This window comes from Bos grunniens, chromosome 28 (assembly GCF_055505025.1).
Source record: "Bos grunniens cultivar Pamir isolate PY7600 chromosome 28, Bosgru_T2T1.0, whole genome shotgun sequence".
Lineage (NCBI taxonomy): Eukaryota > Metazoa > Chordata > Mammalia > Artiodactyla > Bovidae > Bos > Bos grunniens.
Window position 1 is genome coordinate 10,802,783 of NC_141192.1, and position 21,337 is coordinate 10,824,119.

Here is a 21,337-nt window from a genome sequence, read left to right on the forward strand (position 1 = left end):
AGATTGACAAATTTTGGCTTGTTGACTCAGTCAATTCGCCCCCACCTGGGTTCTGGACATTTGCTGCTGATGTTCATGGCACTGAACACACATTAGAGTTCAAAGAGCACCTTCAGCCCAGGACCTCATGGGTTCCTCACTGCAGCCCTGAGAGTTTAGTGGCAGCGTCAGTGTCTGTGTTTCATGGATGTCCAGGAATCCAAGGTCCAGAGAAGACCAGCAAGTTGCACAATCATCTAGAGCTCTTGCAAAAGCAGCCTGCCTCTACAGAGTCCAAGAAACAGCACCCGCTGTGCCCATTTCTCTTCCTTCTCATCTCAACATGACTGTTCAGACACTAGGAAAGAGCTGGGAGCTGCCTGGCAGATCTGAGCAGGATTGGGGCAGATAGAGGGGCTGCTGAGGCAACAGCCTGTGGGGGGCAGTGTCTGGGGGAGCTGCCACCCAACAGGGGTCACTCTTTTGCTTTCTGCTGCATCTAGGACAGCCCCCCACTTGCCTTTTATAGGATTGTTGTTGTTCAGTGGTTAAGTTGTGTCTGACTCTTTGTGACCCCGTGGACTTCAGCATGCCAGGCTTCCCTCAGTTCAGTTCAGTTGCTCAAGTTGTGTCCAACTCTTGGACCCCGTGGACTGCAGCGAGCCAGGCTTCCTTGTCCATCACCAATTCCCGGAGCTTACTCAACTCATTTCTATCGAATGGGTGATGCATTCAATGATCTCATCCTCTGTCGTCCCATTTTCCTCCTACCTTCAATATTTTCCAGCATCAAGGTCTTTTCAAATGAGTTAGTTCTTCGCATCAGGTGGCCAAAGTATTGGAGCCATCCTCCCTTAACTGATTGCCCTAATCTCTCCACTAAACAGTGTTTCTCCATGATGTGGCCTTAGTGGCCAGTTCATATCCCCAAGCTGCTGATACACTGTTGTAACCATCACAGGGCAACTCTCATTCCCGGTGACTGTGGGCTAGTTGTTGGCATTTCTGCTTGCCTGTAGTTCCCTGGGACTTATTTCTTCCATCGACCCTTCCCTTAGGTCTCCACATCAGCAACCCCAGGTCTCCAGCCTCCCTTTTCGCCATCTCATTGGATGTGCTGACCTGCTCCTGGGCTTTGATGCTCCTTGTATGTTATGGAATCTATGATGTCAGCTTTCCTCAAATGTAGGGAAAGGTCTTCTCTTTTCTATATTGCAATTTTTTGAAGCAAGATCCTGTAGCTCAGGACCTGGGCCCCTAAAGCTTGAGCTCTTCTCTATTGTATAAATAACACCCATCCCACTTTATTCTAGGATGTTCACACACCACTGAGAGATCGATCAGCATGGAAATTGAACTGAACCCTTGCTCTCCTCTCCCCACAAAGCCTAATTGTCAAGTCTTATCCTGGTGACTAGACAAACTCTCCTTATATATGGTGACTTTCATTTCAGGAGTCCTATACTTCATCTCAGGAGAAGGCAATGGCAACCCACTCCAATACTCTTGCCTGGAAAATCCCATGGATGGAGGAGCCTGGTAGGCTACAGTCCCTGGGGTTGCTAGGAGTCGGACACAACCGAGCAACTTCACTTTCACTTTTCATTTTCATGCATTGGAGAAGGAAATGGCAACCCACTCCAGTGTTCTTGCCTGGAGAACCCCAGTGGTGGGCCTGGTGGTCTGCCGTCTATGAGGTTGCACAAAGTCGGACACGACTGAAGCGACTTAGCAGCAGCAGCATACTTCATCTCTTCTGCAAGTTCGCTTCTATTAACTCCTGCCTCCTAGACTGTCAAATACATCATTCATGCCCTTGGACCCCACTATAGCACAGAATATGGTCTTTCCTTTGCGTGACTTCACATTCCGAGAGAGGCCAGTTCTATTTATGATCAAACCCAGACACTCCTGGTTCAGTGATACCCTTTGAGTTTCTCAATTCCACCAACACAGGTGAGAAGATCAGATTTTAAATGGTGATCACAATGGCTTTCACACAGAGGATCACTGGGCCACCCTCTCTTCCCAGACAGAATCCTGAATGACTGCACAGTTTCTCTAGGGGCTAATCACTGGTGCCATACTGCAGTCCCAGCAACATCCGCAGTCCTTGATGGACTTCATTCGCTGCACTTGCCTCAGCGCTAAGCTGAGTAGCCTCTGGTATTTTTCCAGATGCTTGTGCACATTACTGTTGAAGCTCCCAGATCAGTGGGCCCATGCAGGGTCAGGCCACTCAAGATGGCTTCCTCTTGTTCTCTGTTCATCCCCCTGCTAGACCAGTCCTTGGTTCACTCACATGACCATCCAAACCTCTTAATTACAGGGTTTAATAGTAACTGCCTGCATGCTTGCTGCCCAGCTGCTGGTTTTCCTGGTACTGATGAGCCAACCTGATGTCAATACCCCTATAAATGGTAGGTTCCTCCCTCAAAGAGTGGAGATTGCCACAGTTTGCCTCCTGCTGCCTGCTGAACATGGCATGTTGTTGCTCCAGGGCCCTTCCTCTTTGGGTGTTTGTCCAATAAGCGGTGGCTGTCTCTCCTGCTGTCTCTCAGCTCTTTCTTTGGTCTCAGGCTGGGCATCTACAAGTGTGCAGGCTTGTGTGTTGCAGCCCAACAATTGGTGAGTCAGCCAGAAGGCTGCTGAAACCCCATGAGGGCCAAAATGTTGATGAATACAGATGGGGAAGGAAAAATTATGGGGTTAGTCCTGGGGTGGCTGTCCACTAGCATGTGGGTTCCTGTGGAATCTGACTACTGTAAGAGATATTTCTCTCTTCCATTATACTGATGACATCCTGCTAACCTCAGTCTCTTTCCAGTTTAAAAGTAGCAGCCTTGTGCTTTTGGTTCACCTGACTGCATGGGGAGGGCTTGTGATACAGGCAAAACACAAGAGTCTTTCTGACTTTATTGCTTTTTACAAAGTACAAACATACCCCTGACCCACCACCTCTAAAAAATTACAGACACAGGCTTTAGGGACATAAACTTAGGGGCAGGATTGGGAATTGGATGGTTCCAGTCACCCTGAACCATTCGTTTGGAACCTGTGGAAATGCTGAAATAATAAGAGTAGCCTTGGGCTACACACACACACAAAACACCCCCACTTTAGCCGCCATGAAGTTCAGAAATGGACTGATAAAAATGCCATACGCTGGAGATTCCACCTGCCCTACAGCCCTACCACTGCCAGGCTAATTGAAGGATGAGTGGACTACTTAAAAAACAACTTATACAGGAAACCCACTGTCTCAACCTGTGAACCAGTAGGCTAACTTCAGTCCCACAAACTTGTAACTAAATATTCCAGGAGCAATCACTCCAGGACCTACATCAGGTTAACGAAAGGAACAAGTCAGCACCATCTGAGTTCAATGATTAACCATTCAAGGTCATTGCCAGCTAATGGTCAAGAGAATAACTCACTTTTGTCCTTGCCACAGGATCTACCCTGCAGGGAAGATATTGTTAATGGCCCTGGGACTGGTAGGGAAGTCCCCCATGTTTTAGGTTTGTAGCCCCGTGGGGGTTACTATTAGTACCAGAAGGGGATTTACAGATTTCATCTGGCCCCATCTAAGATAATTACGCCAGGCCTCCTTATGGAGAAAGGCACCATTATATTAACACTGTGGTCTGTCACACCCTCTCCAGTATTTGATACTGGCTATGGGGACTGAGGTTGCGTAATGATACTGTAGCCCAGACAAAAACCGTAGACAGGGGTGACATAATGTCAGAATGGTGCTGCTGCTTGGATTTTCTTAATGGTCATGATTTTCCCTGCATTGAGCCTGTTAAACATCTTATATTTCATCTCTAGTCCGAGCAGAGGGAATCTGCAGACAGGGCAACAATAGTAACCTCACTACTAAATGAGTCTGATTGTTGGGTCCACAGCGAGATGCCTTTGTTGTCTTCCTCTGGAATTCCATGAAAAATTGACCCAATTAGTGCCTGGTTCCAAAGTTAGCCCATCTTTTGGACTCCTAGCACTCGCTAGCTGCTGTGGTGTGTATTGTATGTATGGGATCTGTTTGCAGTGCACCTTGATATACCTGATCCCAGCGATATCAAGGAAGGAGGGGATCAGATATTGTGGGGGTCGGGCAGGTTATGTAGGGGATTAGCAGCCCATTCAAGATAGCTGTTCCCTTGTTCTCTCTATATCCCCTGCTCGACCAGTCCCTGCTTCACATGACTATCCAATCCTCTTAATTATAGGGCTTAACTAGAAACTGGCTACACACTTGCTCCTACCTTAGCTTCTGGTTTCCATGGTAACTGATAAGCCAACCTGATTTGGAACTGCTGGATCATTGGGTAGATCTGTTTAATTTTTTGAGGAATCTCTGTATTGTTTTCCATTGTAGCTGAACCGACTTGCATTCCCACAAAAAGTGTACACAACAAGTTCACTTTTCTTTTCCTTCTTGTCGAAACTTGCCATCCCTTGTCCTCTTGGTGATAGCCATTCTTAAAGGTGTGAGGTGATAATTTATCATGGTTTTGATGCGTATTTCTCTGATTAGTTCCTTTGAGCATCTTTTCATGTACCTGTTAACCATTTACGTGTTTTCTTTGGGAAAATGTTTGTTTCATCCCTTTGCCCATTTTAAAACTACATTGCTGTTGAGTTGTATGAGTTCTTCACATGTTTTGGATATTAACCACTGTACTTGGTTTGCAAAAATTTTCTCCTGTTGCTTGCCGTTTCATTTAATTGTTCCTTTCGCTGTGCAGAGGCTTCTAAATTTGATGTAGTCACGTTGGTGTTTTGTTTTCGTTGTGTGTGCCTTTGGTGTCATATCTAAAAGCTCATTACCAAGACTGATGTTGAAGAACTTCTACCCTGTTTTCTTCCTGGAGTAGTATGGTATCACGTCCTATATCTATGATTGATTTTGAGTTAATATTTGTGACTTTTATGATAGTGGTCCAGTTTGATTGTTCTGCAGCTTGATCCAGTTTTCTCAATACCACTGACTGAAGAGACTGTCCTTTCCCCATTAGGTGTTCTTGGTTCCAGTCTCAAATATTTTTACCATATTTATATGGTTTCATTCTGGATTCTTTGTTCTACTGGTCTGTGTGTTTATTTTTATTCTAGAACCATATTATTACTCTTGATTTGTGGTGTATTTTTAAATCAGGTGGTGTGAATCTCCAACTTTGTTCTTCCTCAGAATTACTTTGGCTATTCAGGGTCTTTTGTGATCCATACAGATTTGGGACTTTGTTTCTATTTCTGTAAAGAATTCCATTAGAATTTGAAAGGGATGGAATTGAAACTCTAAGTGTTGACCTATATCTATAAATCTATTTTCTATATTTAAATATATGAACATTTTCACAATATTAATTCTTTCAATCAATAAACATCGAATGTCTTTCCATTTGTTTTTTGCCTCTGACTTCTTTCAACAAAACTGTGTACTTTTCATTGAACACATGTTTCACTTAAGTGATTAAAATTTTTCTAGGCATTTTATTGTTTTAAGCTATTGAAATGGGCTAGTTTGTTTCTTTTCCAGATAGTTCAATTTTCACTATATACTAATACTGATTTCTGTATGCTGATTTTTTTTTTCAGTTTTACTGACTTTGTTTCCAACAGTTTTGGTTTGTTTTCGGGATTTTCTATATGTAAAGTTATATGCAAGGGATGACAATTTACTTCTTTTTTATTTAGATGCATTTCATTTCTTTGTGTTGCCTAAATATTCTGGCTGGGACTTCCAGTGCTATGTTGAATAAGAGTGATAAGAGAGGGTATCTTTCTGGCTCAGCTAACAAAGAATCTGCCTGCAGTGCAGGAGACCTGGGTTCGATTTCTGGGTTGGGAAGATCCCCTGGAGAAGGGAAAGGCTACCCAATCCAGTATTCTGGCCTGGAGAATTCCATGGACTGATTAGTCCATGGGGTCACAAAGAGTCGGATACGACTGAGAGACTTTCACTTTAACTTTCCTTGTCTTGACAATGATCTTGGAGAAAAATCTTTCAATTTTTCACCATTGTGTAGAGTGCTAGCTGTGAGTTTGTCATATATGGCCTTTATTGTGTTGAGCTGCATTTCTTCTATACACAATAGGTTGAGGATTTTTATCATAAAATGATGTATTGTGGCAGATAGTTTTCCTGCATCTATTGCGGTGATCACATAATTTTTATCTTTCATTCTATTAATGTGATGTGTCATATCTATTAAGTTGTATATGTTGAACCGTCCCTGCATCCCAGGGATAAATCCCAATTGGTCATTTTATAAAATGCTTTTAATGTGTTTTTGAATTTGGTTAACTAATATTCTTTGCATCTATATTCATCAGGGATATTGGTCTATACAGTTTTCTTTCCTTATACTGTCCTTATTTGGCTTTGGTATAAAGGTAATTCTGGCCTTGCAGAATACATTTGGAAGTACTCCCTTCACTTCAATTGTCTGCCAGGGTTTTAGATGAATTGGGATTAATTCTTTAAATCATTGGGAGAATTTGCCAGTAAAGCAATCTGGCCAGGAATTTTCTGTATTGAAAGTAAAAGTCACTTAATGTTGTCTGACTCTTTGTGACCCCCATGGACTACAGTCCATGGAATTCTCCCAGCTAGAATACTTGCATGGGTAGCCTTTCCCTTCTCCAGGGAACCTTCCCAACCCAAAGATCAAACTCAGGTCTCTGGCATTAAAGGCGAATTCTTTACCAGCTGAGCCAAAGTTACTGTATCAAGTTTTTTGCTTATTTTGGGTCTATTTAAATTTTCTATTCCTGATTCAGTCTTGGTAGGTCATGTGTTTCTAGGGACTTACTCATTTCTTCTAGGTTATCTAATTCATTGGCATATAATTGTTCATATGCTCTTGTGATCCTAAGTATTTCTATAGTATCAATTGTAATACCTTCTCTTTCATTTATAATTTTAGTCATTTGCTCCTTTAGCTAAAGTCTTGTAAATTATTTAAAGTGTTTTAGAAAAACGAGTTCTTTGTCTAATTAACCCTTTCTAATGTTTTTCTGGTTGCTATTTCATTTGCTTCTGCTCAGATCCTATTTCCTTCCATCTGTTAACATTGAGTTTAATGTGTTCTCCTTTTTCTAGTTTCATGAAGTGTAAATTTAGGTTGTTTATTTGTTGTTAGTCATGTCTGACTCTTTGCAACCTATGGACTGCTGCACACCAGGCTTTCCTATCCTTCAATATGTCCTGGAGCTTGCTCAAACTCATGTCCATTGAGTTGATGATGCCATCCAACCATCTCACCCCCTTCTCTTCCTGCCTTCAATCCTTCCCAGCATCAAGGTCATTTCCAATGAGTTGGCTCTTAGCATCAGGTGGCCAAAGTATTGGGGCTTCACCATCAGTCCTTCCAATGAATATTCAGAGTTGATTTCCTTTCGGATTGACTGATTGGATGTCCTTGCAGTCCAAGGGACTCTCAAGAGTCTTCTCCAGTACCACAGTTCAAAAGCATGAATTCTTCGGCAATCAGCCTTCTTTATGGTCCAACTCTCACAACTGAATATGACTACTAGAAAAATCACAGCTTTGACTATACGAACCTTTGCTTGCAAAGTTAAGTCTCTGATTTTTAATATACTGTCTAGGTTTGTCATTGCTTTTCTTCCAAGGAGCAAGAGTCTTTTAATTTCCACAGTGATTTTGGAGCCAAAGAAAATACAATCTCTCACTGTTTCCATTGTTTCCCCACTTACTTGCCATGAAGCAATGGGACTGTATGCCATGATCTTCATTTTTTGAATGTTGAGTTTTAAGCCAGCTTTTTCACTCTCCTCTTTCACTTTCATCAAGAGAATATTTAGTTTCTCTTTGCTTTCGCCAATAAGGGTGGTGTTATCTGCATTTCTGAGGTTATTGACACTTCTCCCAGCAATCTTGATTCTAGGCTGAGCTTCATCCAGCTTGGCATTTCACATGATGTTCTCTGTGTGTAAGTTAAATAAGCAGGGTGACAATACACAGTCTTGACATACTCCTTTCCCACTTTGGAACCAGTCTATTGTTCCATATCCAATTCTGTTGCTCCTTGACCTCCATACAAGTTTCTCAGCAGGTAGGTAAGGTGTTCTGGTATACCTATCTCTTTAAGAGTTTTCCACAGTTTGTTGTGATCCACACAGTCAAAGGCTTTGGCATAGTCAATAAAGCAGAAGTAGATGTTTTCCTGGAACTCTCTTGCTTCTTCAATGATCCAGCAGATGTTGGCAATTTGATCTCTGGTTCCTCTGCCTTTTCTAAATCTAGCTTGAATATCTGAAAGTTTTTGGTTCATGTCTCGTTGAAGCCTAGCTTGAAGGATTTTGAGCTATACCTTGCTAGCATGTGAAATTAGTGTGATTATGCAGTAGTCTGAACAATCTTTGGTGTTGCCCTTCTTTGAGATTGGAATGAAAAAATGAAAACTGACCTTTTCTAGTCCTGTGGCCACTACTGAGTTTTCCAAATTTGCTGGCTTAGTGAGTGCATCACTTTCACAGCATCATCTTTTAGGATTTGAAATAGGTCAGCTGGAATTCCATCACCTCCATTAGTCTTGTTCATTGTGATGCTTCCTAAGGCCCATTTGTCTTCACACTCTGAATCTCTGGCTCTAGATGAGTGATCACATCATTGTGGTTATCCGGGTCATTAAGATCTTTTTTATACAGTTCTTCTGTGTATTCTTGCCACCTCTTCTTAATATCTTCTGCTTCTGTTAGGTCCATACCATTTCTGTCGTTTATCATGCCCATCTTTGTGTGAAATGTTCCCTTGGTATCTCTAATTTTCTTGAAGAGATCTCTAAATTTTCCCATTCTATAGTTTTCCTCTATGTCTTTGCATTGTTTATTTAAGAAGGTTTTCTTATCTCTCCTTGCTATTCTTTTTTTTTTTTTAATTAATTTAATTTTATTTTTAAACCTTACATAATTGTATTAGTTTTGCCAAATATCAAAATGAATCCACCACAGGTATACATGTGTTCCCCATCCTGAACCCTCCTCCCTCCTCCCTCCCCATACCATCCCTCTGGGTCGTCCCAGTGCACCAGCCCCAAGCATCCAGCATCGTGCATTGAACCTGGACTGGCATCTCGTTTCATACATGACATTTCACATGTTTCAATGCCATTCTCCCAAATCTTCCCACCCTCTCCCTCTCCCACAGAGTCCATAAGACTGTTCTATACATCAGTGTCTCTTTTGCTGTCTCGTATACAGGGTTATCGTTACCATCTTTCTAAATCCCATATATATGCGTTAGTATACTGTATTGGTGTTTTTCCTTCTGGCTTACTTCACTCTGTATAATAGGCTCCAGTTTCATCCACCTCATTAGAACTGATTCAAATGTATTCTTTTTAATGGCTGAGTAATACTCCATTGTGTATATGTACCACTGCTTTCTTATCCATTCATCTGCTGATGGACATCTAGGTTGCTTCCATGTCCTGGCTATTATAAACAGTGCTGCGATGAACAATGGGGTACACGTGTCTCTTTCCCTTCTGGTTTCCTCAGTGTGTATGAAATGAAGAACCCCAGGGTTAGTAGAAGGAAAGAAATCTTAAAAATTAGAGCAGAAATAAATGCAAAAGAAACAAAAGAGACCATAGCAAAAATCAACAAAGCCAAAAGCTGGTTCTTTGAAAGGATAAATAAAATTGACAAACCATTAGCCAGACTCATCAAGAAACAAAGGGAGAAAAATCAAATCAATAAAATTAGAAACGAAAATGGAGAGATCACAACAGACAACATAGAAATACAAAGGATCATAAGAGACTATTATCAACAATTATATGCCAATAAAATGGACAACGAGGAAGAAATGGACAAATTCTTAGAAAAGTACAACTTTCCAAAACTCGACCAGGAAGAAATAGAAAACCTTAACAGACCCATCACAAGCACGGAAATTGAAACTGTAATCAAAAATCTTCCAGCAAACAAAAGCCCAGGTCCAGATGGCTTCACAGCTGAATTCTACCAAAAATTTAGAGAAGAGCTAACACCTATCCTGCTCAAACTCTTCCAGAAAATTGCAGAGGAAGGTAAACTTCCAAACTCATTCTATGAGGCCACCATCACCCTAATACCAAAACCTGACAAAGATCCCACAAAAAAAGAAAACTACAGGCGCCCGATCTCGTCTGATCTCCTTGCTATTCTTTGGAACTCTGCATTCAGATGGGTATATCATTCCTTTTCTCCTTTGCCTTTTGCTTCTCTTCTTTACTCAGATATTTGTAAGGCTTCCTCAGACAACCACTTTGCCTTTTGCATTTCTTTTTCTTGGGGATAGTTTTGATTACCAGCTCCTGTACAGTGTTACAAATCTCTGTCCATAATTCTGTTTGAGTTTTCTAATTTATTATTTGCAGTTATCTCTCAAACTTTCCTTTCAGAACTAATTTCACAACATCCCCTAGGATTCAATATGTGCATTTCCATTTTCATTTGGTGATCATTTTTCACTTTTTTGATTTTTCTTTGGCCCAGTGATTGTTTAGAAAGGTGGTGTTTAGTTTCCACATATCTGTAGATTTTCCAGCTCTCCTCTTGTTGTTGATTTCTAGTTTCAAAGCATTGTGATCAGAAAAGATATCTGGTATGTTTTAGATCTTCTTAAATTTGCTAAGATTTGTGTTCTCTCATATGATCTACCTCAAAGAATGTTCCATGTACTATTGAAAAGACTATGAATTTTGCTATTGTTGGATGGAATGTTTTATATATATATATATGTATGTTACATGCACTTAGTCTAAAGTATGTTTCAACTCCAACATTTTCTTTTTAATTTTCTGTCTGGATTATCTATCCATTGCTAACAGTAGAGTACATATGTCCCCTACTATAGTGGTTTGTTGTTGTTTTTGTTCTTGCCACAGTATGCAACTTGTGGGATCTTTGTTCCCTGATCAGGGATCAAACCCATCCTCCCTGCAATGGACGTACAGAGTCCAAACCACTGAACATCCAGGGAATTCCCTCCCTTGTTATATTGTGTTCTGTTTCTCCCATTTTTATCCAGCCAGTCAATCTGTGTCTTTTGGTTGATGAATTGAGTCCATTTATATTTAGAGTCCATTTATGTTTATATCACCAACTCGATGGACATGAGTTTGAGCAAGCTCCAGGAGTTGGTGATGGATAGGGAAGCCTGATGTGCTGCAGTCCATGGGGTCACAAAGAGTCAGACATGAGTGAGTGACTGAGTTGACTGATATTTAGAGTGATTTTTATATGTAAGTACTAGCTACTGCCATCTTATTGTCTATCTTCTGGTTTTGCATATGTCTTATTTTCCCCTCTGTTTCTGCCTACCTTTATATAGTGGTGGTTTCCCACTGTTGTATGCTCTGCCTCTCCATTTTTTGTGTTTCATGAATATATCCTAAATTTTTGCTTTTCGTTACCAGGAAAAGTAAAAGTTTTAGTCACTCAGTTGTGTGTGACTCTTTGTAATCCCAAGGGGTTATATAAATATAAAACAGCTCCTAGATAAAACAGTACATTTAATGCTGATAGCCTTTTATCATTAATTGCCTATGAAGTCGCCATCCTTTTACTTTTTATTTATATATTTGATGTCAAAATTTGTCACTCTTTATGTTGTGTATTTGTTAACAAATTATAGTGACTATCAGTTCCATTCAGTTCAGTTGCTCAGTCATGTCCGACTCTTTGCAACCCCATGAATTGCAGCATGCCAGGCCTCCCTGTCCATCACCAACTCCCGAAGTTCACTCAAACTCATGTCCATCGAGTCAATGATGCCATCCAGCCATCTCATCCTCTGTCGTCCCCTTCTCCTCCTGCCCCCAATCCCTCCCAGCATCACAGTCTTTTCCAATGAGTCAACTCTTTGCATGAGGTTGCCAAAGTATTGGAGTTTCAGCTTCAGCATCAGTTCTTCCAATGAACACGCAAGACTGATCTCCTTTAGGATGGACTGGTTGGATCTCCTTGCAGTCCAAGTGACTCTCCCAAGTATTCTCCAACACCACAGTTCAAAAGCATCAATTCTTCGGCACTCAGCTTTCTTCACAGTCCAACTCTCTCATCCATACATGACCACTGGAAAAACCATAGCCTTGACTAGACAGGCCTTTGTTGGCAAAGTAATGTCTCTGCTTTTGAATATGCTCTCTAGGTTGGTCATAACTTTCCTTCCAAGGAGTAAGCGTCTTTTAATTTCATGGCTGCAATCACCATCTGCAGTGATTTTGGAGCCCCCCAAATAAAGTCAGCCACTGTTTCCACTGTTTCCCCATCTATTTCACATGAAGTGATGGGACCAGATGCCCTGATCTTCGTTTTCTGAATGTTCAGCTTTAAGCCAACTTTTTCACTCTCCTCTTTCACTTTCATCAAGAGGCTTTGTAGTTCCTCTTCACTTTCTGCCATAAGGGTGGTGTCCTCTGCATATCTGAGGTTATTGATATTTCTCCCGGCAATCTTGATTCCAGCTTGTGCTTCTTCCAGCCCAGCGTTTCTCATGATGTACTCTGCATATAAGTTAAATAAGCAGGGTGGCAATATACGGCCTTGACGTACTCCTTTTCCTATTTGAAACCAGTCTGTTGTTCCATGTCCAGTTCTAACTGTTGCTTCCTGACCTGCATACAGGTTTCTCAAGAGGCAGGTCAGGTGATCTGGTATTCCCATGTCTTGAAGAATTTTCCACAGTTTGTTGTGATCCACACAGTCAAAGGCTTTGGCATAGTCAATAAAGTAGAAATAGATTTTTTTCTGGAACTCTCTTGCTTTTTCGATGATCCAGCAGATGTTGGCAATTTGATCTCTAGTTCCTCTGCCTTTTCTAAAACCAGCTTGAACATGTGGAAGTTCAAGTATTGCTGAAGCCTGGCTGGGAGAATTTTGAACATTACTTTACTAGCATGTGAGAGGAGTACAATTGTGTGGTAGTTTGAGCATTCTTTGGCTTGCTCTTCTTTGGGATTGGAATGAAACCTGACCTTTTCCAGTCCTGTGGCCACTGCTGAGTTTTCCAAATTTGCTGGCATATTGAGTACAGCACTTTCACAGCATCATCTTTCAGGTTTTGAAATAGCTCAACTGGAATTGGTTTTATTAGAAGAGCTGAAATAGCTCCTGTGAGGGGTCAGGGGCTGGGATTTACTGTATGGTATGCATGGGTTTGGTGGGTCATTATATGTTATCCTGCAGATAAAGACTTACTAATAGGGTAAATACATAAGTATAAATACATAAGCTGTTGAATTTACAACAGCAAATTCAAGGATAGTAAGATATGGATAATAAATGTAGTGAGGGCCATGGTGGTGCTGATGTTTATTAACACCAGGATTGCTCCTGTGATTAGAAGAGTTAATAAGTGCCCTGCTACAGCATTAGCTGTTAGTCCTATGCCCAAAGCTACTAGTTGAATAAATAAGCCAATGGTTTTGATAAGAAATATTGATAAAATAGTAATAGGTAATGTTGATATATCTAGTTGTGGCATATCATTAAGGGGAATTTTGACTCCCAATCTTTAACTTAAAACATTAATTCTAATTTATCTTCTTATTTTATAATATCAATGCAGATCATTTTTCAAAATATTTTGCAGCACTAGTTCAAGTACAATAGGTATAAAACTATGATTTGATTCACAAATCTCTGAACATTGTGTTAGTCACTCAGTCGTGTCTGGCTCTTTGTGACCCCATGGACCGTAGCCCGCCAAGCTCTTCTGTCCGTGGAATTCTCCATGAAAGAAGGCTTGAATGGGCTAGAGAAAGAAATGGCAACCCACTCCAGTATTCTTGCCTGGAAAATTCCATGGATACAGGAGCCTGGCAGGTTAAAATCCATGGGGTCACAAAGAGTTAGGTCACAAAGAGTTTTCAGACACCTGAAAACACACAAAGTAAACCCAAAATAATTAAGAAAGTGGAAATAGGATCATATATACTGATAATTAACTTAAATGTAAGTAGATTAAATGCACCAACCAAAAAACATAGACTTGCTGAGTGGCTGAAAACATGTACATGTAATGGACTTCCACTTAACCCCCAAAACTGTATGTAATTATTTTATATTATTAGATTAATGATGTTTCCATTATGGCTTGCAATTGTAATTATCTTTTATTTTTTGTCTGGCTATTTATAATGAAAATGGATAAACATCTTTCATTATTGTGATTATGTAACTATTATTCAGTTAATATAATTTTATCATAATTGGTCAACAGACAATAATAAAATTCTATACCACCCAAACTATCATTTAATAGAAAAACCTGTAACCACTTTTTAAAATCCAGATGCATATCAGAATTATCTTGGAATATTTTGAAAAAGAAAAAAATAATACTATTGTCCTTTTTAGAAATATGTCCTGTTTTGTTGTCTGGTCTGTAGTCTGTTTTCATAAATTTTCTATGTAGGCTAGACAACACAAACGTATAACCTGCCATTTTGTGGTTCAGTGCTTTTTCAGTTCAGTCAGTTCAGTCACTCAGTCATGTCCAATTCTTTGAGACCCCATGAATTGCAGCACACCAGGCCTCCCTGTCCATCACTAACTCCCAGAGTTTACTAAAACTCATATCCATTGAGTCAGAGATGCCATCCAGCCATCTCATCCTCTTCTTGTCCCCTTCTCCTCCTGCCCCCAATCCCTCCCAGCATCAGGGTCTTTTCAAATGAGTCAGCTCTTCGCATGAGTTGGCCAAAGTATTGGAGTTTCAGCTTCAACATCAGTCCTTCCAATGAACACCCAGGACTGATCTCCTTTAGAATGGACTGGTTGGATCTCCTTGCAGTCCAAGGGAATCTCAAGAGTCTTCTCCAACACCACAGTTCAAAAGCATCAATTCTTCAGCGCTCAGCTTTCTTCACAGTCCAACCCTCACATCTATACATGACCACTGGAAAAACCATAGCCTTGACTAGATGGACCTTTTTTGGCAAAGTAATATCTTTGCTTTTTAATGTGCTATCTAGGTCGGTCATAACTTCCCTTCCAAGGAGTGTCTTTTAGTTTCATGGCTGCAATCACCATCTGCAGTGATTTTGGAGCCCTCAAAAATAAAGTCAGCCACTGTTTCCCCATTTATTTGCTATGTGTTTTTTTAGGCACATATAAATTATATCCTCAATACATATAGAGCAAAAAACTCATAGAACAAGGGAAATTGTGTAAAATCTTAAAAAGAAAAAAAAAAAAAAAAAAAGAATACTGGAATGGGTAGCCATTTCCTTCTCCAAGGGTTCCTCCTAACCCAGGGATTGAACCTGGGTCTCCTGTATTGCAGGCAGATTCTTTACCATCTCAGCCACCAGAGAACATTGCCCATAGTATAAACCTGGTCTTGTTGATATAAGAGTTGTCTGATTTAGGCATCCTGGAATCACATTTGTCTTCATACCTAAAGAAGGCACATCTCGTAAGTCTAATACATCTTCTAAGGAAATTAATATTTAGATTGTTATTTCTATGGGTAATACAACTCAGTTATCTTCTAATAATTTTAATACTCCTTATTTTAGGTGTGATGTTGGGATTATATAAGAATCAAAATTTAACTCTTCATAATCAATATACTCATAACTTCAATATTTGGTGTCCCATCGTCTTCACAATAAGAGAAGGATTATTGATTTTGTCTATAATGTACAGAATTTTTAATGATGGTAGGGCAATTAGAATAACGGCTGGGAGAATTGTTCAGATAGTCTCCACTTCTTGTGCATCTTGTGTACTTGTATGTGTAAGCTTGGTTGTTAGTATTGGTGAGATAATAAGAGTACTAAAGAGCTAATTCAAGAGACAATTATTAATGTATGATCAGGAAGATGTACAAATTCTATAATAGGTGATGTTACATCTTGAAAGCCTAGTTGGAGGGGATATGCCATGGAGATTTACAGGATTTTCACCTATAATTTAATTTTGACAAAGTTATGTAAAATTTTACCAATATCTTATTTATTAATATATAATGGCTATGATGTTTGCTTGAAACCAGTAGTAGAGGGTTGGATTCCTTCCTTTTTTAGCTATCTTAATTTAACGTTAAGTGGGCTCTTTTCAAATGTGTGATATAGTGGAGAACATCTGTTTAGTCACTTTAGATTTGTAGTAAGATCTACTGTTAGGACTTCTTGTTTTGATGCAAGTGCTTCTCAAATAATGAAAATTATTAATATAACTGCTGTTAATGAAATGAATTAATCTATTGATTAAATAGTATTTCACATCACCTATGCATCTGGGTTGTCAGAATATCACCATGGTGTTCCAGATAAACACAAGAAGTGTTATGGAAAGAAACTTATACTTATATCTACAATTATAATTATGAAATGAATTTTTGCTCTTGTAGAATTGAGAAGATAGCCTGAGAATAATGGAAATAAGTACACAAAGCTTCCTAAATGGCAAACATGGCTCCTACTGAAAGTATGTAGTGGAAATGTGCAACTACATAATATGTATCATGAAGGACAGTGTCTAATGATGAATTAGCCAGGACAATTCTTGTTAATCCTCCTACTTGTAAAAAGGAAGATGAAGACCAGGGCTCACATTAGGATGAGATTATTTGATACTACCTGCTTGAAGTATTGCTAATCAACTAAAAACTTTTACCCCTGTTGGAATAGCAATAATTATAGTGGTTAATGTATTCACATGTTTCAACATCTATGTCTACTGTAAACATGTGGTTTCCATTGTTTCCCCATCTATTTGCCATGAAGTGATGGGACTGGATGCCATATCTTAATTTTCTGAATGTTGAGTTTTAAGCCAGCTTTTCCACTCTCCTCTTTCATTTTCATCGAGACTCTTTAGTTCTTCTTCGCTTTCTGCCAGAAGGGTGATGTGAGCTGTGTATCTGAGGTTATTGATATTTCTCCCAGCAATCTTGATTCCAACTTGTGCTTCATCCAGCCTGGCATTTTGCATGATGTACTCTGCATATAAGTTAAATAAGCTTGTTCCTTGGAAGAAAAGCTATTACCAACCTAGACAGCATATTAAAAAGCAGAGACATTACTTTACTGACAAAGGTCCATCTAGTCAAAGCTAGGGTTTTTCCAGTAGTCATGTATGGATGTGAGAGTTGGACTATAAAGAAAGCTGAGAGCCAAAGAATTGATGCTTTTGAACTGGGGTGTTAGAGAAAACTCTTGAGAGTCCCCTGGACTGCAAGGAGATTCAACCAGTCAATCCTAAGGGAAATAAGTCCTGAATATTCATTGGAAGGACTGATGCTGAAGCTGAAATTCCAATATTTTGGCCACCTGATGCGAAGAACTGACTCTTTGGAAAAGACTCTGATGCTGGGAAAGATTGAAGGTGGGAGGAGAAGGGGACAACAGAGGATTAGATGGTTGGATGGCATCACTGATGCAATAGACATCAGTTTGAGCTCAGTTCAGTCACTTAGTCATGTCCAACTTTTTGCGACCCCATGGACTGTAGCACGCTAGGCATCCCTGTCCATCCCCAACTCCCGGAGCTTACTCAAATGCATGGGCCAAGTTTCTGTCTAGACGTGAAGAGACAGTTCAACCTGTACTGTCACTGGCCTCAACTGTTGACAATGCTAGTATGTAATAAGAAAGAGGGTGGAAGTAATCAGAAGCTTATTTATATGGGGAAAGGCTATGTCAGGGGCTCCAATCATCAGAGGAACTAATCAGTTCCCAAAGCCACCAATTATAATGGGCATGACTATAAAGGAAATTATCACAAATGCGTGAGCAGTTACAACAATGTTATAGATTTGGTTATCTCCAAGTAGTGTTCCAGGTCAATCTAATTCAGCATGAAACAGGAGACTTAGGGCTGTACCTACTATTTCAGCTCAGAACAACTGATATAAAGTATCAGTGCTTTATATATTTATGATTAGTTGAGAATAATCAGCTATTTATGGACATAGGTAGAATGGCTGAGTAAACATTAGACTCTAAATGTAAAAACAGGAATCTGGACACCCTTTTTACAAAGTCTTGCGGTGAATTTTACATATTGAAAATTCAAAGAAGCATCTTGAATACTGTCAAGACTTCTCCAGCCTTTCTTTCCCACCCCCTGGTAACAGGAGAAGCAGATTGAAACCAGCTGACTAGGGCATTTAGCTGTTAACTAAAAATTTGTGAAAAGTGTATCTCACCAATCTACTGAGGATTTAATTAGATTAACTGTTTGATTTGCATTCAATTGATGTAGGATATAGTTTTGCAAACCTCATTGAACAGGAATTAAGTAAATTATACTTGCTTAGGGTTTTGAAAACTTTTGGTCTGTCTAACCTAAATTCCTATTCCAGTACTGAGAGGACTGGTATAAAGGGTAAGAGTTTTGTAGATATTACAATTATTTTTGGTAGAAAAATTATTTGTTTTATGGAATCAAATTGTCATTTTATGTTATTTATGGAGGAAAATATGGTTAGTGCTGTGGAATATGTGAGTTGTATATAGAAATATAGATTAAGTACTGCTATGATAGCTATTAGTGTGGATAGAATAATATTATTTTGTTATTTCTTGAATTATTATTCATTTGGGTATGAACTCTGCTAGTGGTGAGAGACACCCTATTGCTAATAAAGAGATGAGGATGAGGTTTGTAATAATGAGTATTTTGTTTCATGTAAGTGATAGTGTAGTGGTGGTTGAATTATAAATAGATGTTATGACTATAGTGAGAGTCATAAATTATGAATTTTAGGATTGTTATAATTGGGTTATATAATATAATAACTGTTATTCCTTCCCTGTAAGCAACTGATAAATAGGCTATAATTTTTCATAGCTGTGTTTGGTTTAACCCCCCTCAGCTTCTGATTAAGATGGATAATATGGATACAGTTAGTATAAGATTTTGGAGAAGGAAATGGCAACCCATTCCAGTATTCTTGCCTGGAAAATCACATGGACAGAGGAGCCTAGTGGGCAACACCCAATGGGGTTGCAAAGAGTCAGACATGACTGAGCGACTAACACACACACACAGTATTAGATTTAGGTTAAGTGATAGTAGAGGTTTGATATAGTATGGATGTAAGCGTGAGTTTTTATCATGTTAATAAAATTAGGCCTGTTTTTACTGTGACTTTGGGTACTCAGAAATGGAATGGGGATAGTCCTAGTTTCATGACTAGGGTGATTGTTAGTATTTTTGATGCTGTCGGGTTAAATATTTTTGTAATAGTTCATTGGCCAGAGAATAATAACAACAGCTATTATAAGTCATATTGATGTGGTAGTTTGTGTTAGAAAATATTTAGTAGATGCTTCTATGGCTCATGTATTGAAATTTTTTATTATAATAGGAACCAGTTCAGTTCAGTCATTCAGTCGTGTCCAACTCTTGGTGACCCCATGAATTGCAGCATGCCAGGCCTCCCTGTCCATCACCAACTCCCAGAGTTCACTCAGACTCACGTCCATCAAGTCAGTGATGCCATCCAGCCATCTCATCCTCTGTCGTTCCCTTCTCCTCCTGCCCCCAATCCCTCCCAGCATCAGAGTCTTTTCCAATGAGTCAACTCTTCTCATGAGATGGCGAAAGTACTGGAGTTTCAGCTTTAGCATCATTCCTTCCAAAGAAATCCCAGGGCTGATCTCCTTCAGAATGGACTGGTTGGATCTCCTTGCAGTCCAAGGGACTCTCAAGAGTCTTCTCCAACACCACAGTTCAAAAGCATCAATTCTTTGGTGCTCAGCTTTCTTCACAGTCCATAATGACTAGCATATTTATTTCAAAGCCAATTCAGACTTATAGTGAGAGCTGATCAGTACAATTATGGTTCCTGAAATGATGGTTGACAGGATAATAATAAAGTTGATGGGATTTATTAGAACAAGAAGGATATAAACCAACATTTTCAGGGTATGGGTGCAATAGCTTATTTAGCTGACCTTACTATGTAGAATGTGGTGTATTGTGATAGCATGAAGAATTTTGGATTCTTAAGCGTGGGTTCAATTCCTATAATTCTAGATGTAAAGAGGATTTAAACCTCTGCTATTTACACTATCAAAGTAACTCTTTTATGAGACATATTTCTTTTGTGGGGGGATATTTGATATTATAATAGGTAATGAAACATATCATATGCATTAAGCTAGTGTTACCAATCGGAGAAGGCAATGGCACCCCACTCCAGTACTCTTGCCTGGAAAATCCCATGGATGGAGGAGACTGGTAGGCTGCAGTCCATGGGGTCGCTGAGGGTCAGACACTACTGAGCGACTTCCCCTTCACTTTTCACTTTCCTGCATTGGAGAAGGAAATGGCAACCCACTCCAGGGTTCTTGCCTGGATAATCCCAGGGACGGGGAGCCTGGTGGGCTGCCGTCTATGGGGTCGCACAGAGTCGGACATGACTGAAGTGACTTAGCAGCAGCAGCGTTACCAATAGGAAGCTTTTCCAGAGTATATGTATTAATCAATTATATCATGTGCGTGCATGCTTTGTTGCTCAGATGTGTCCAACTCTTTGTGACCCCCATGAACCATAGCCTGCCAGGCTCCTCTGTCCGTTCTCCAGGCAAGAACATTGGAGTGAGTAGCCATTTCCATCTCCAGGGGATCTTCCTGACCCAGGGATTGAACCCAGGTCTCAGGTATATTCTTTACTGCCTGAGCCACCAGGGAAGCTCTGCTGCTGCTGCTGCTGCTAAGTCGCTTCAGTCGTGTCCAACTCTGTGCGACCCCATAGACGGCAGCCCACCAGGCTCCCCTGTCCCTGGGATTCTCCAGGCAAGAACACTCAAGTGGGTTGCCATTTGAAAAATGAAAATGAAGTTGCTCAGTCGTGTCTGACTCTTCTCGACCCCATGGACTGCAGCCTACCAGGCTCCTCCGTCCATGGGATTTTCCAGGCAAGAGTACTGGAGTGGGGTGCCATTGCCTTCTCCAAGGGAAGCCCTAGGATGCTCAAATTTATAGGAAGGAGATTACTAGTAATAGTGTTTTAATAATAAAGTTGATTGTGTATAGCTCTGGTGTATGTGGGTTGTAGAATGCTCCTAGGAATAAAGTTGTTGTAAAAGTATTTATTATAATAATGTTGACACATTCTGCTATGAAAAATAGGGAAAATGGGACTACTCCATATTCTGCATTGAAGCCTGATAAAAGTTTGGATTCTCCTTCTGTTAAGTCAAAAGGGGCTCTATTGGTTTTCTGCTAGGGTGGAAATAAATCACATTATGCCTAGGAGTCAAGATGGGAAGAGTAATCATAATTGTTCCTGAAATGAGGATGAAGAGAGTAAAAGATCCATTTATTAAGAGAACTGATAGAATAATTGCTAGTGTTACTTCGTATGAAATTGTGTGTG

The 21,337-nt window shown here is 39.9% G+C and overlaps 1 long non-coding RNA gene across 1 annotated transcript in view; it reads left to right on the plus strand.

The window, feature by feature from the left end:
• The first annotated feature begins 2,471 nt into the window (after positions 1 to 2,471).
• LOC147342835 (uncharacterized) overlaps positions 2,472 to 21,337 on the plus strand; it is a 53,432-nt gene continuing 34,566 nt past the window's right edge. Inside the window, exon 1 of the long non-coding RNA XR_015156740.1 lies at positions 2,472 to 2,607. This is a non-coding gene — a long non-coding RNA (uncharacterized LOC147342835). The remainder of the gene's footprint in view (positions 2,608 to 21,337) is intronic.